The sequence below is a fragment of the Myotis lucifugus genome, unplaced genomic scaffold (genome assembly GCF_000147115.1).
Source record: "Myotis lucifugus unplaced genomic scaffold, Myoluc2.0 scaffold_3484, whole genome shotgun sequence".
NCBI lineage: Eukaryota > Metazoa > Chordata > Mammalia > Chiroptera > Vespertilionidae > Myotis > Myotis lucifugus.
In genome coordinates this window covers 1-15335 of record NW_005874532.1, presented here as the reverse complement: position 1 = coordinate 15335, position 15335 = coordinate 1, and the positions used below count along the sequence as shown (strand labels likewise).

The following is a 15335-nucleotide window of genomic DNA, read 5'->3' as shown; positions in this document are numbered from 1 at the left end:
GAAGTTCTGAACACCTTTAAATACTATTTTATTTCATAGTTGCGCTATTTAAAAATATTTAAGTCTGCCTGGATGGTATGAACAGACATAGAAAGAACCATAAGACATGGTTAGGTGAAAAAAGCAAGCTGCAAGGTATACAGAAAGTGATTTGGGGGGTTATGTTGGTTATAGGTGTACATATGCATACATGACCCTGTTAATCATATGTACCTCCAGGGAAGAGGGTTGGGGCTCATTAAAGAGGGGGGATCCCAGCCCTGGCCGGTGTGGCTCAGTTGGTTGGGCATTGTCCCATGCACTGAAAGGGACAACGGTCAGGGCATATTCCTGGGCTGTAGGCTCAATCCCTGGTAGTAGACATGCAGGAGGCAGCCCATAGATGTCTCCCTCTCACATCGATGTTTCTCTTCCTCGCTCTCTCTCTAAAAAATCAATTAAAATATTTAAAAATAAAAAAGAGCTTGGCCAGCATGGCTCAGTGATTGAGCATCGACCAATGAACCAGAAGGTCACCAGTTCCATTCCCGATCAGGGCACACGCCTAGGTTTCAGGTTTGATCCCCAATAGCGGGTATGCAGGAGGCAGCCGATCAATGATTCTCACTCATCATTTGATGTTACGCTCTCTCTCTCCCTCTCCTTTCCTCTCTTGGCAACCCAACAAACAGGAAGGTTTGTTCCCCTTTGCTCTGGATCATATTCCAAATCCCAGGGATCAATGCAGGGACTGTCCCACTGTCTACAGGGACCAAGCAGGTAAGACGTGAGTGAAGCAGGGGCGAAAAAATAGGCACAGTGCTCCATGGCCACCAGCACTCAGCCTCAGGGTAGAGGAGATGACAGGGAGTTGGGGAGGCGCGCCTTGCAGAAAAATGGAGTGCACAGCCCATTTAAGTTTTTACAAAAAAAAAAGTCTTCCCTAAAACATCAGGCTGGCAGAGGAGGACACGGGGAGTTCTGTTCACCTTCCATTACTGTTCTTGTTACCTGGCAACCTGGATCCAGAGGTGCAAGGTCCTCTGCTGTTTCAAGCAATGCCTGAAACTAATGTTTTCTTTTTCTTTTCTTTTCTATGTCAAGTTAACTCAATGTCTTTTGTCACTCACTCTGGTTAGATTCCTTCCTTCTGTGCACTTAAAACTTGCCCAACTCGAAGCTAACAACGCCCATGGCACCATCCCCACCTGCCCCAGCCCACACACATCACATCACATCATCACATCCTGCCCTAAGCCTCCTGTTACCTCAGGGCCCTTTACCATCCACCCTGAGGCAAACAGGCCTTATTTGAATCCCAGCTCTGTCCACCTCCAGTGAAGGAGCTGAGCACCTCTGAGCCTCAGTGGCCCGGTCTCTAAAACAGGGCAGTAGCTTCTGCCTCTTAGTTTCGCTGAAAGGAATAAATGAGACAGCAGCTAAAAGCGCTGGTCCTCGGACCAGCCTCTCTGGGTTTAAGACCTGCTGTTTCTCATCAAGTTATTTAACCTTTCTAAGTCTCCGTTTCTTTATCTGCCAAAATGGGGCTCAATAACAGTGCCTCTCTCCTACATACGAAATAATAGCAGTGGCAATAATAACGTATTAGTATAAACTCTTAACACAGTAAATCTTAAATGAACGGCAGTTGCCACCGTTGCCCTGGGGATAACAAGGCTCCTTTGAGAGTCTAATGAAAGCGAAGACCCCTTCGCCCCCAGGAAGAACGTACGTATGCGTGAACTTTTCCTTAGCTCTCTGGAGACCGACAAGCTCCTTGGTGCTCATTCACTGGCACCGAGTTTAGAATCCCATGTTTTAGGGAAGACCTTTTTTTTTTTTTTGTAAAAACACTTAAACATTGGTTAGGAGGGTAGGTCTCGTGTCACACGCACATACAGGAACACTGGCTGTGGGCACAGTGCTGTAAGCAGATCCCTAAGCTTATTCAGTTGTTCAACTGGAACTTCACGCCCATTGATTAGAAACTCCCCGTGTCCTCCTCCGCCAGCCTGAAAGACACCATCCGGCTCTCGGGTCCCCTGAGATTGCCTGTTTCAGATTCTGCACACACGTGGGATCGTGCAGTCTGTCTGTCCTTCTACGGCTGGCTTATGTCACTCAGCATCTCATCCTCCAAGCTCATCCATGTTGTCCCACATGACAGGCTTTCCTTCTTTTCTAAAGCTGAGTAACATGCCATTGTGTGGATATACCACCTTTTCTTTCCTCATGCATCGTTTTAGAATCCATGTTCTACATTTGCATCTAGTGCGCCTTATCCTCCGCCCCTTAATAAAAAAAAAAAAGCAGCCTCGGGCCAGGAACAAGCCCTGTGACTCCTCGGCACCCCACAGAGACGGGCAGGAGAGGAAAGAGCACACACACTTGACCTTGGGCCAGGCCAGAGGGCTTTCCCAGCGAGTCACACCCCTTCTCTGCCGCAGTCACTGCACGTGCAGTGTGTGTGGGACACAAGCTTTGCTCTCACCGGTGCCGTAACGGGTGACATGTCTGGGGAGGACTTGGGACAGTCTCACCTCTAGTGAGATCCCGCCACCTGAAACCTTTGTCCCATCCCCCAGCCAGGGACAGAGCTGACTGCTACATCGTTATGGAAAACTCCAGGCAGAGAGAACCCAGCCAACGACCCATTCAGAAGAGCAAGGGGGCTCTGGACCAGGGATCAGAACGACATTCACACCCCACGGGCGCCATGAACCATCTGTGGCAGCTCAGGACCCTCTGGCTCCTACAGACTCTCAGATCTAGGAGGACAAGACAACTGCCAGGACCTTCTCAAAGGTGGGCAATTTGTGTTTGCCGGGCTTTTTGAAATTTTCCAAGTCTCTGAGGTGAGCCTTGCAGAACAGAGGGGAACGTTCTCTTCATCACCAAGGGGCAAAGCTGGGCACCCCGACCTGCCTTAGCATCACCTCGCCACCCACCTGTTAATCTGCTATCATGCGCTGGCAGCGTAACTTGCCCCCCCTTCTCTTTCTTTATCTCCTCGGTCATGAAAAACGGTTTCTATTTAAGTGACTAAATAGACCAGAAAGAACCAAGACAGGAGAAGACGCGTGGTCACCAGGCTGAAACACTTTCCATCTAATCCGTCCGGAGAAACATGGCAGGAATGTGAAGCTTTGATTCAGATTTTAATCTGCTCTCAGAAGACATTTGGGGTCTTGATACCTTCATAAACCCCTCTTTTTCCCCCTGATTTCTATTTTGGGCTCAAACACTGTGTCAGGGGACAGCAGGTGAGATAGACACACAGGCCTGTCCTCGACTTCTCTGGCTAGAGATGACACTTCTTAGCTGAGAGGCCTGGTCCCGGAGGAGCCCAATTTTCCCTCCAGCTCCCTGCAGACTGGTGTCCTTAGAAATGTCCCTGGTGTACTGACAGCCCCAGGTTGATACATTTCCATACAAGGAATCCCTCAGACAGAAGGGACTTCCCTGGTTAGTTAGGGAAGTAAGGATGGCCGTTAGCACTCGGAGACTCAGCTTGCTCTCTGGTAAAATGGACCAGCATCCTTACTCAGTGGAGGTTGTGCTGATTAAACGAGATCAAGTGTGGCAAAGTATAGAACCTGAGTCAGAGGAGGAATTTATGTAATTATGGGTTGCTCCCCTGTTTCCTCTGAACTATCAGAAGAATGGATCATCAATGATGGTACAGCCATGGGACAGGTTACACAGTCCTTCAAAGCGTACTGGGGCCCCAGCCAGGTGGCTCAATTGGTTGGAGCGTCATCCCATACAACAAAAAGGTTACGGGTTCGATCACTGGTCAGGGAGTTTATGGGAAGCAACCAATCGATGTTTCTCTCTCTCCCTCTCCCTTTCTCTCTCACTAAAATCAAGCATATCCTGGGGTGAGGATTTTTTAAAAGGGTATTGAGGTGGGGGAGTTCTGACAGATGTGGGGGTGCTCCATCCAGACTTGTACCTGGAAGAAGGAGCAGTTAACTAGCCCGTGCGCGGAGGCTTGCAAATATGCAAACACGAACCACTGTCACAGAGAAAGGCGCCACAGCACGCCAGCACCGGCACAGCTGTCCTCCCAGGGAGGGTGATTTGTGTTTGCTGGGCTTTTCTAAAGTTTCCAAGTCTTCTGTGGTGGATGTGTCTTATTTTCCTAATTAGGAAAAAATCTGCAGGACATTTCGAGAGATGACAAAGGGCTTTTTGTAATTTTCACAGGGCAAAATGTAAAGGGCAGGACCAGAGGGCATAACATTAGAAGTGCCTGTTCCCACAAGTTTACAAAGGAGCAAGGACATCTGACTGGTAATAACAAGAATGGCCATAACAACAAAAAACCACTAATAATAACATCAACACCTCGCGTTTTGAGCACCTACTAGGTGCCGAGTACTTTCTCTTTAGAGTAACCGCTCTGTGAGGCTGGTACTATCCTGGTGTTCATTTTGCAGAGAAGGAAAGGAAATGTCAGAGAAATTAGGTGATTTGTCCTGGGGATCCGCATACCCTTTCTCAGAGGCCAGGCAGACAAAGGCTGGGTGGGGGACCCTCTGCCAACAGTCGGACATCAGGGCTACCATGTCTCTCTATGTCAGCGGTTCTCAACCTGTGGGTCGCGACCCCATTGGGGGTCGAACAACCCTTTCACAGGGGTCGCCTAAGACCATCGGAAAACACATATTTGTAATTAGAAATAAATATTTCACAATATATAATTACATATTGTTTTTGTGATTAATCACTATGCTTTAATTATGTTCAATCTGTAACAATGAAAATACATCCTGCATATCAGATATTTACATTACGATTCGTAACCGTAGCAACATTACAGTTATGAAGTAGCAACGAAAATAATTTTATGGGTGGGTCACAACATGAGGAACTGTATTAAAGGGTCGCGGCATTAGGAAGGTTGAGAACCACTGGTCTATGTCCTGGAGACCTGGTCCGACCCCACAGGGGAGCTGCACCCTCTGAGTCGCCCAACCCCATCATCTAGTCCAGTGATGGCGAACCTATGACATGCGTGTCAGAGGTGACACACGAACTCATTTTTTTGGTTGATTTTTCTTTGTTAAATGGCATTTAAATATATAAAATAAATATCAAAAATATAAGTCTTTGTTTTACTATGGTTGCAAATATCAAAAAATTTCTATATGTGACATGACACCAGAGTTAAGTTAGGGTTTTTCAAAATGCTGACACGCCGAGCTCAAAAGGTTCGCCATCACTGCTCTAGTCCAACAGAACTTTCTGTGGTGGTGGAAGCGCTTTACCCCTGTGCTGCCACGGGTGGCTGTGGGGCCCTTGACATGTGGCCAGTACAACGGAAGACATGAATTTTCAAACACTGATATTTAATTTATATCTAAGGTTAGGTAGCCACATGCGGTCGGTGGCTACCATATTGGACAGCGCAGCTCTAGCCCACTCTGGTTGGCACAGTTGACCCAGAGGAGCCCCGGTCTAATCTGGGCCTTCCCACTTGTGACAGGGAAGGCCTCCACAGGTCCTCAGGCCTCCCGCCCAGCTGGCTGCCAGATCACCAGCCTTTCCAAGGAGGTCATGAGATCTCCATCTGCCAGATGGAGAAAGAGCAGGGAACTACCTCGTTGAAATCCGTGGAGTGTTTACCACGTGCCTTGGCACTCTGCATACGTGGAATCTGTGTACCACCTTCTCCTGGGAAGGGTGATTATCCCCATTCCACAGATAGAAAAACCGAGGCTTCAGGTGGTAAAATAACCTGTTCAGTGCCACAGAACTAGGAAATGCGGGACTGAGACTTGAACCCAGGCCTGAATGATTCTATCTCACCATACAGCTGCCCTCAGTGAGACCTCTGGCTTCCCACCCTGCACCCTGAACACGTCTCTAAACCTCTCCCCTTCCAGGGTGCAGAAGGCCAGGAAAGGAGGGACTGGCCGCCCCAAGATACTCACGTATATGAGTCCTGAGAAGTACCTCTCCCTCAGGTTGTGCAGCACGGAGGCTTCGTTGAGGCAGGTCAGCTCTGCCATGTCCTCCACCTTGGAGAACTTGGGTGGGTTCATCTTCTGGATGTCATCTTTGCCGACTGTCACCTTCTTGCCGTTCTCCACCAGCTCCACGATCACCTCATCCCCCTTCTCCTCCTTGATGCTGGCCGCCTCGAAGCCCTGCTTCTCCGAAGGGATCCAGACCAGCTTCTTGGCAGACCAGTCGGCCTGGGCCACTGGGCTGTTGATGAAGTTCTTGTCCACAAAGAGGAACTTCTCATCGTCACTGAGCTGGCCCTTCTGCGCCATGGTGCCTGGTTGGTCCCCTGTGGAGGAAGGCGACAGGGTCAGAATCGGGCCAGCGCTAAGCTCTCACCTCACCATGCCTGGGACCACCGTCTGAAGAAACGGTCCGCAAAGTACAAGGGTGTCCCTTGCAGTACTGTTTCTGTCGTCAGAGAATGGAAACAACCAGCCCTTCCAGAAAAGATCTGCACCACTGCCTAGTGTTCCTCAACATGGCACTGGATCCATAAACCATGGGGTTTTCATGCAATGGAAGACCTATCCAGGGGTTAAGAAGCAAGAAATATGTCTGCATGTGTTGACATAGGAAGATATCCAACTCTGAACATAGAGTTACCACATGGTCCAATAATTCCATTCCTACGTATATACTCAAGGGAACTGAAAAAATACATCCATACATCCATATGGGAATGTTCATAGAAGCATTATTCATAATAGCCCCAAAGTGTAAAAAACCCAAATGTCCATCAACAGATGAATGGATGAATAAGATGTGGTCTAGCCATACGATGAAATATTACTCAGCCCTAAAAAGAATGAAGTACTGATATATACTGCAAAATGGATAAACCTTGAAAATATTATAAGTGAAGGAATCCAGTTATAAAGGGCCACATATTGTATGATTCCATTTATTTGAAATGTCAAGAGTAGGCAAATCCATAGAAATAGATTAGTGGTTGCCAAGGGCTGGGAGAGAAATAGAGGGGGACACCTAAGGGGTACAGGGTTTCTTTTGGGGCTAATGAAAATGTTCTAGAATATTGTAGCAATGGATGCACAGCTCTGGGAATATGCTAGAAGCCATTGAATGGTATAATTTAAAAGGATGAATTATATGATATGCGAATTTTTCTCAGTAAAGCTTTCAAAAATGAAATAAAAGGAGAGATTGTAAAACAGTAGGTATAATATCCCATTTTATTTTAAAACATTTAGATTCCAGCCCTGGCTGGTTTGGCTCAGTGGATAGAGTGTCGGCCTGTGGACTGGGGGGTCCTGGGTTCGATTCCGGTCAAGGGCATGTACCTTGGTTACGGGCACTTCCCCAGTAGGGGGTGTGCAGGAGGCAGCTGATCGATGTTTCTCTCTCATCGATGTTTCTAACTCTCTATCCCTCTCCCTTCCTCTCTGTGAAAAATCAATAAAATATATTTTTAAAATAAATAAATAAAATATTTAGATTCCATGTAGCCAAATAAGCGGAGAAATGTGCACATATCAAGTACACTGATGAGGGGATTTTTACTTTCTATTATTTTTTTTCCAATTTAATTGTGGTAAAATATATAGAACATAAAATTTACTATCTTAACCATCTTTTTTTTAGTATGGTTCAGTGGTATTAAGTGCATTCATATTACTGTGTAGCCATCACCACCATCCATCTTTAGAACCCTTCATTCTCTTTTCGAAACAGAAATTCTGTACCCATTAACAATGATTCCTCTTCTGCCCCTCCTTCCAGCCCCTGGCAACCACCATTCAACTTTCTGTCTCTATAAATTTGATTACTCCAGGTACCACATATAAGTGAAATCATACAGTGTTTGTCTTCTTGTGACTGGCTTATTTCACTTAGCATAATGTCCTCAAGGTTCATCCATGTTGTTGCATGTGTCAGAGGTCTGTCCTTTTTAAGGCTGGATAACATTCCATTGCACGGACAGACCACATCTGTGTATCTCTCCATCTGGAAGTATCCATGCATCATTGATGGACTCTTGGGTTGCTTCTACATTTTAGCTATTGTGAATACTGCTACGCTGAACACAGGTGTACTTTCTATTACGTATCTTTGTTATATTTATAGTTTTATAACGTCATTAAATTTATAAAAACTGCTATTTTAAACAGATTTTGAAATAGCCACTACACATAAGAAAAAGGTGTTCCGTCTCACTGGTAAATGAAGAAACCCAAGTTAAAGCAGTGAGCTGTTGCTTTTTCACCTGACAGCTTGGCTAAGGTGAAAACCATGGATAATATCCAGTGTTGTCGAGAGTGTAGGGGCCCGGCCTCTGCACACATCGCCCTCAGGATGGAAGAGCCTTAAAACCCATGCATACTCCTTGGCCTGCATTGCATTTCTAGAGATTTAGCCTAAGGAAACAGGTGAGCGCTCACAGATGTACAAGAACGTACACTGTAGTGCTTTTTGGGACAGCGAAACCCACAAGCACTCTAAAAGGCCTTCAGTGGGCAGGTGCCTTGTTAAATTGTAGAGCATCCCATCAACGCGATGCTAGAACTCCACTGAAAATTCAAGACGTGGACTTCTATTTATGCCACACAAAGATGTTTTCCTCTTTAGACATGTTTATTTTTTTTAATGAATTTTTTATTTTTTACAGAGAGGAAGGGAGAGGGATAGAGAGTTAGAAACATCAATGAGAGAGAAACATCGACCAGCTGCCTCCTGCACACCCCCCACTGGGGAAGTGCCCGCAACCAAGGTACATGCCCTTGACCAAAATCGAACCTGGGACCCTTCAGTCCGCAGGCCAACGCTCTATCCACTGAGCCAAACCGGTCAGGGCTAAACATATTTATTAAAGTGTCATTTACCGGTCATGACATTCTCATTGTAAATGTACAATTCAGTGATTTTCAGTAAATGTAGATTGTGCATCCATGATGATGATGCATTGTGGAACATTCTCACCAACCCCTAAAAGGGTTCCCTCCTGGGGATCTGCAGTCAGCCACTCACCATTCCCACCTCCAACCTCTGGCAACCACGGATCTATCTGTCTCCATAGATTCCCCTTTTCTGGACATTTCATATGCCTGCTGGCCATACAAATATACTTAGGATATATTTCTACGTTGAACACATATATGAATGGAACGCTCAGCAATAAAAGGAAACAAGCTACACCATAAAATAGACGCATCTCAAAAGCATATGCTCAGTGAGAGAAGCCAGACCCCAAAGATTACCCCTCTGCTGTGTCACTGACAGGGAGCCCAGGAAAGGCCAAACGGTGGTGACAGAGAGCAGAGCGGTAGTTGGCGGGGACAGGGAAGGAAACTGGCTGCCAAGAGTCACAAAGGAACTTTCAGGGTGATGACAATGTTCTGAATCCTGATGACCACGGCAATTACATGACTGCATACGCTTGTCATAACTCACTGGGCTGCAGACTTAAAATCAGTGCACTTTTAAAAAATGGGTACGTTTTACTGCATGTAGATCAGTGGTTCTCAACCTTGGCTGCACATTAGAATCAGCTGGGAATCTTTTTAAAATCCTGATTTCTGGTCCTCACCCTCCGGAAATTCTGTTTCTTTGTTACTAATGTTGTGGCCCCACCCCATAACAAAGAAAGATGGCTACAGCCCTGGGTTTAACGCAGGGCACAGAAGGTCACGGTTCGATTTCCAGTCAGGGCACATGCCCAGATTGCAGATTCTTGCAGGTTCGATCCCCAGTGTGGGGCGTGCTGGAGGCAGCTGATCAATGAGTCTCTCTCATCACTGATTCTCTCTCATTATTGATGTTTCTACCTCTCTCTCTCCCCCTTCCTCTCTGAAATCAATAAAAAATATTTTTTAAAAAATTATTTAGAATAGACTCTTTCTTGTAATTTTATATGTACGTGTATACATTTTTAAAAGTCTAGAAAACTACATACTAAAATATTAAACCCTGGTTCTATCTGGTCAAACATAGGACAGTTGGAAAATCAGTAAGGAAAATATACAAGAGTTGAAAGATGAATATGTTTAAATTATGAGCTCACTGTGATTTAAAAAATTCACAGGCATCCTTGTAAGATGCTGGGGAACAAACTCATTATTTGGAAAACTGGTTAAGAAAAGGGGGGAGGGCAACACATTGATTCTGCCTTTCTTATACAAATTGTTCAAGGTCACTACATTACTGACGAGAAGTCTGTCTTTATTTTTTTTTAAGTCATTAAATGTCCTTTCAACATGGGGAGCCCATTGTGACACCTTCTCCATCCTATTTTCTAGATGTGTCCACGAGGTGGGTGCCGAGGCAACAGGCTCTTTGGAGGCCTGTCCAGCGGCCTGCTCCACACCCTCTGACCACACCTGCAGGAGCTGCGCAGTGCTGGAGACACTGGCTCTCGCCCAGTTCTTCCAACCCCCCTCCCCCTCCCCCACCCAGTCTGCTGTGCTCCAAGGCAGAAGGTGAAGGCTGAGTTAGGATGCACAGTCACCAGGACGTACTGTGTGGTCAACGGCCTACTTCAGCAAAAGACAATTCACCGTTTCTTTGAATTCACCAAGATAATCCTCACGCTTAGGCCCCAAATCCCATGGAGATGGAGTAACCCCCATACCCAATGAATGGGCCGTGGCGCTGGGCAGCCAGTCCTGAAATGCAGACTTTGCAAGGCAAAATCAGAGGGGCAGAAGCTCCAATACCTACTCTTCTCCCTCCGGGGTGAACATAACAAGAATAAAAACAAGAAGCTGATTTGCTCCGAGGGGTGGTTATTTCTCTTGGGAGACTAGTTCTAGAAGCTCATTTAAAAAAAAGATGGAGAAATAAGCAAATCATTCCCTAAATCTGAATAATCACTTCCGTTATTCAAAAAAGAGAAATAAAGAATAGCAGAGAACATACATTGTCCTGAGTTTAGCCATCACATTTCCTGCATTTTTTTTTTGTTAACCAATGTCACCCCAATAAATTCAATTTAAAAATTGTTTTTGAATTTCTCTTGGGAGTTAATAAGCCCAACAGCTTCCTCCCCTTACTCCACTTTCACTGTTATTAAAAGTACTCCCTCTACTTGGAAGAATTCCAGCTAATAAATGCAGGTGAAACAATAAAACCAAAACATAGCAATTTTGTGACCCCCAATAAAATAATAGGCCGTGGCTATAATATCAATAGTTGCTAAAACCATTAGGCAAGTGGTCAACTTCCTCATGTCTCAGCCTCACGGGGAGGGGAGGGCTGTGAAATCATGGAGGGCCAGGCCGACCCCCAGAGCTTCTTTCTGAGTCAGTAGGTCTGGGATGAGCCCAGGGATCTGCCCTCGTCTCACAAGCTCCCAGGTGAGGCTAGGAATGCGGGTCTGGGCCCCACGCTTTCAGGCCCGCTGAGATAGATGAAAAGCAGGTGGAGAACATGATAATGGATGGGCCAGGCTGGCACCACCCAAACCTACTAATGAACCTTAATATCACACAAAGAAAGAATTGATCAGATACAACGCGTCTCCAGATGGGATGCCGTAGGAAGTGCCACCGCCACCCATGAAATGTTCTTACAAAAAGGAAAGAACAGAAGCTGACAAAGCCTCCGATCTAACCCGTTTACATAAAACGCAGGGCACAGGGGACACCATGATCAATGTCATGGGCGTGCAAGGAAGTCCAGAAGGTGGAAAAGCATAGAACAGATGACTCAGCTTCTGTAACAGACAAAGTACCAAAAAAATAAAATCAGGGGACCCTATAGATTAGAAGGGATTTCAAGACACATAAGAGAAATGGGAGGAGGGTGATGATGAAATGAAACTCGCTTCAGGTGTGATAATGATTGAACTTGAGTGACAGGTACCCGAGGTGTCACACCATCCCCTCTACCTTTGAATGTGTTTGGAAGTTTCCATAATGGAAAATTCAAACAAGTACAATAAAAGATAAACACTGATAGAGGCAAAGAAAGAACGCCCCCGCACTCCAACATACAGGCCAACGCACAAATAAAGGCATATGCTGTACTTTTAAAAAACCACCCCTTAAATGGAAAGCTTTGAAGAATTAAAAGTAATCGTCGGGGAAAAATTTTTTTATTTAACAAGCCCTCCCAAATGAAACATTTATGAGCTAATTGGGAAAAGTTGAACATTGCCTCACTGTCGTTTATATTAGGAAAACCTGTGAAATTCTTTGGTGTGAAAATGGTACTGTGATTTCATCGGTTTAGAGAGTCCTTTCCTTTTAGAGACATTTGGAAATATTGATAGAGAAAATGATAAACCGGGGTTTATCTCAAAATAATCAGGGCAGGGAGGAAATGAATGGGGGTGGAGAGGAAAGAAGATTGGCTCAGGTGTTGATAAATGCTTATGCTGTTCTGTCTACTTTTGCATGTTTGGCATTTTTCCTTAAAAAAATATTGCCATATAAAATTTATAAAACTACCTCCTACTTGTAAGCATTGTCAATAGTGCACCATCTCCCATTTGGCCTGTATGTCAAAGCCAGTGAGGAGTTTTCTGAACTGGGCTAAATCCTTCACATCGGGACCACCAAATAACATCACCACAGCCTCTGGAGTTAGGTTTTATGATAAGCTCCATCTTACAAGTATGGAAACCGAGGCTCAGAGAGGTGAAGGAATCTGCCTCAAGTCACACAGCAAAAAAAGTGGCAGAGCTAGGATTTGAATCCATGCTTGATTGCATACTATGTTCTTCTGCCTCCCAGATAAGCTTGATGGGCTTGTCGGGAGCTCAGTGGAGTATTTGCAATGAGGGAATTGATCCTTTTAGGCACCTGGCACATAATAAACATTGAAAAGGGGATCCAAGTCAACTGCACCCCACAATCAGAACAAATCTCACAGACACAGCTGAGAAGGCAGATGCAAGGAGGACAGACTGTGTGATTCTTGTTTATAAGAGGTTTAAAACCAGGGAAAAGTGATGGTGATACATCATGACTGGAAGGGTGGGACAAGAGGGGGCTTGCAGGCTGATGTTCGCCGGTTGCACGGGTGTGGGCACTTTGTGAAATTCCTCCGGCTGCACGCCCACAGGTGTGTGCGTCTTTTCTGGACATAAAGTACACTTCCATGAAAAATTTTGGCTGCCTTTCCTTTCCCTTTCTGTCTTTAATTGTGGTAAAATACACAGAACCTAAACTTTACCACCTTAATCATATAGCTATGCAGTTCAGTAGTACCAAGCACATCTATATTACTTCCCAGTCAATAACAAGCTTTTGAATGGTAGCTGATTGTTCTCAAGAGGGCTGGTAGAGGTGTTTTATTTATTCCTAGCAGGATGACGACTAAGTAGGCCCTTTCTTTCGTTTTTTAGGTTAAGACTCTTTTGCTGCCTTTTTTATTGAATTGATTGGGCTCTTTCTAATTGCAATGTTGGTGAGCTGCCTTAACAGTCAGGAAAAACAGCAAAAAACACAACCGAAAAATAAAAGGACACAGGAATCCCCATGGCCAGGAAGCTTGTCTAATCCAGGATTTAAAAAAAACAAACACACAAACAAGATCAAGTGCAAAGAGTCGGTCTCTGTCCAAAAAAGGAGAGAGAGCATCTGGCTAGCTCCCAGGGCTTTCATGCCTGTGGCAGTTACGATGTGTGACATCTGCTTTGGTCACAGGAGAAGAAGGAAGAGGCAAGAAGAGCCTGGCTTTGCCCTAGCAAGGCGTTTCCCAGAGTGTGCTCTGTGGAACCCCAATCCCTTGGAATATTTGGGGTGGGGTGCGGCGGGATTTAGGGAGGTAGAGAGACAATCTTCAAAGAAAAATAAAAAAAAACCGTCTGTGGTCAAATCCATTTGAAAAGTACTCCATGTTCCCTCCCCGTCACTGAGGGGCAGAACACTTACCAGGACGTCCGAGGTCCCGGCAGGTCCCGAAGAAAAACAAAACTACTTCACTCCTTTGAACCCAGAGCTCCCCAAAACATTTGGCCACAAACCTCTTTTCCCACTAAACACGGATGAAATCCCACAGATTTGCCCTTGAGGAAATTCAGCGAGCCTCGCAGATGAATAGTGCAATATTAGTCAGCATAGCTGCTACAATTTATTGAGTGCCAGCTTTATCGCATTGAACCCCAGGAGAGATACCATTGCCTGACTTACAGATGAGGAAACAGGCACAGAGAGGTTAAGTGAGTTGCCCACCGTGGCACAGCTAGATATGGCGAAATCCAATAAAAAATGTATTTTTCAAAGTGATCTCTTTTGCTCTGTCCACCTTCTTGGAAACGTGCAGAGAACCCGAGGACTGAAGGAAATCCGGGCACACAGGCAACACAGCCTGGATCAGACTCGGCAACTTGAGGGCTCTGAGTAACTTGGTTTTATTGTTCTAAGGACTGGCCTCAGCACGCATGCTGAACCTTGAGTCGGGGACACCCCGGCAGAAAGGGTCAGGTCAGGCACTCGGAGGGGCCTGGGGCCATGCGGGATGAAAAGTAGCTTTGCCAAACTGCAGCAGAGATCCGAGGCTGCAGTCCTGGGGTGGAATTCTCCCATGAAGGGAAGCACTACCTGGCCTGCTGCTCCCTGCGGGGGTCTTTAATTCAGAGCGGGGTTTTCCATTTCAAGACTATGGACATTGGGGCTGGATAACCCTCTGGCGGGAATGGGAGCCGTCCTGTGCATTGCAGCATCTCTGCCCTCCACCCACTAGATGACAGCAGCATACCCTCCCCTGGTCATGACAACCACAAATGTCTCCAGACATTGCCAGGTCCCCTGGGAGGCAAAACCGTCCCCCGAGAACCACTGCGCTGGAGTAAGAAGACCGGCTCTATTGGGAAAGACAATCCAAGCTGAGGACAGTCGCTACTTAGTCAACACCAGCCTGGAACGTCAGCTGCGGACGGTCACCTCCGATCAGACAGAGACAGCTGCCCAGGTGGGCAAACCTGCAGGAGGACCCCCAGCACCTCGTTTCTTCCTCTCCAAGCCCCCCTTCTCCTCACCTCCCCTACCCACATCTTGCATCAGCTCCGAGGGCTGAAAGGACACCTCCAGGATTATGACCCAGGACTAATGAATAAGAAGTACAGCTCGTGATCAAGGGCTGCCCTTGAACGTTCCAACGAAAGTAGAGGACTCTGTCGCTGTCGGCGTTAGCAATGCCTGGCACAGCTGAGTGCCTCAGTCCCGGCTTCCTTCCCAACACCTGGCTTCACTCTGAGCGCAAACAAGCTGTTCGTTAGCCTCAGCGTTACAAGTCCCAGCTCTGCTCCAATCTCGCTGGCTGACTCTGAGCAGGTCACTCTCGCTCTCTGTGACTTATATTTTTCATTTGGGAGGGAGAAGGGGGGGGGGGCTGGCCTAGCTCTAACATTGTATGGTATCTGTGATTCTAGATCAAAGCATTGA

The 15335-nt window shown here is 46.2% G+C and overlaps 1 pseudogene; it reads right to left on the bottom strand.

The window, feature by feature from the left end:
* Positions 1-5918: 5918 nt before the first annotated feature.
* On the bottom strand, positions 5919-6274 carry LOC102428379 (annotated as a pseudogene).
* Positions 6275-15335: the final 9061 nt, after the last annotated feature.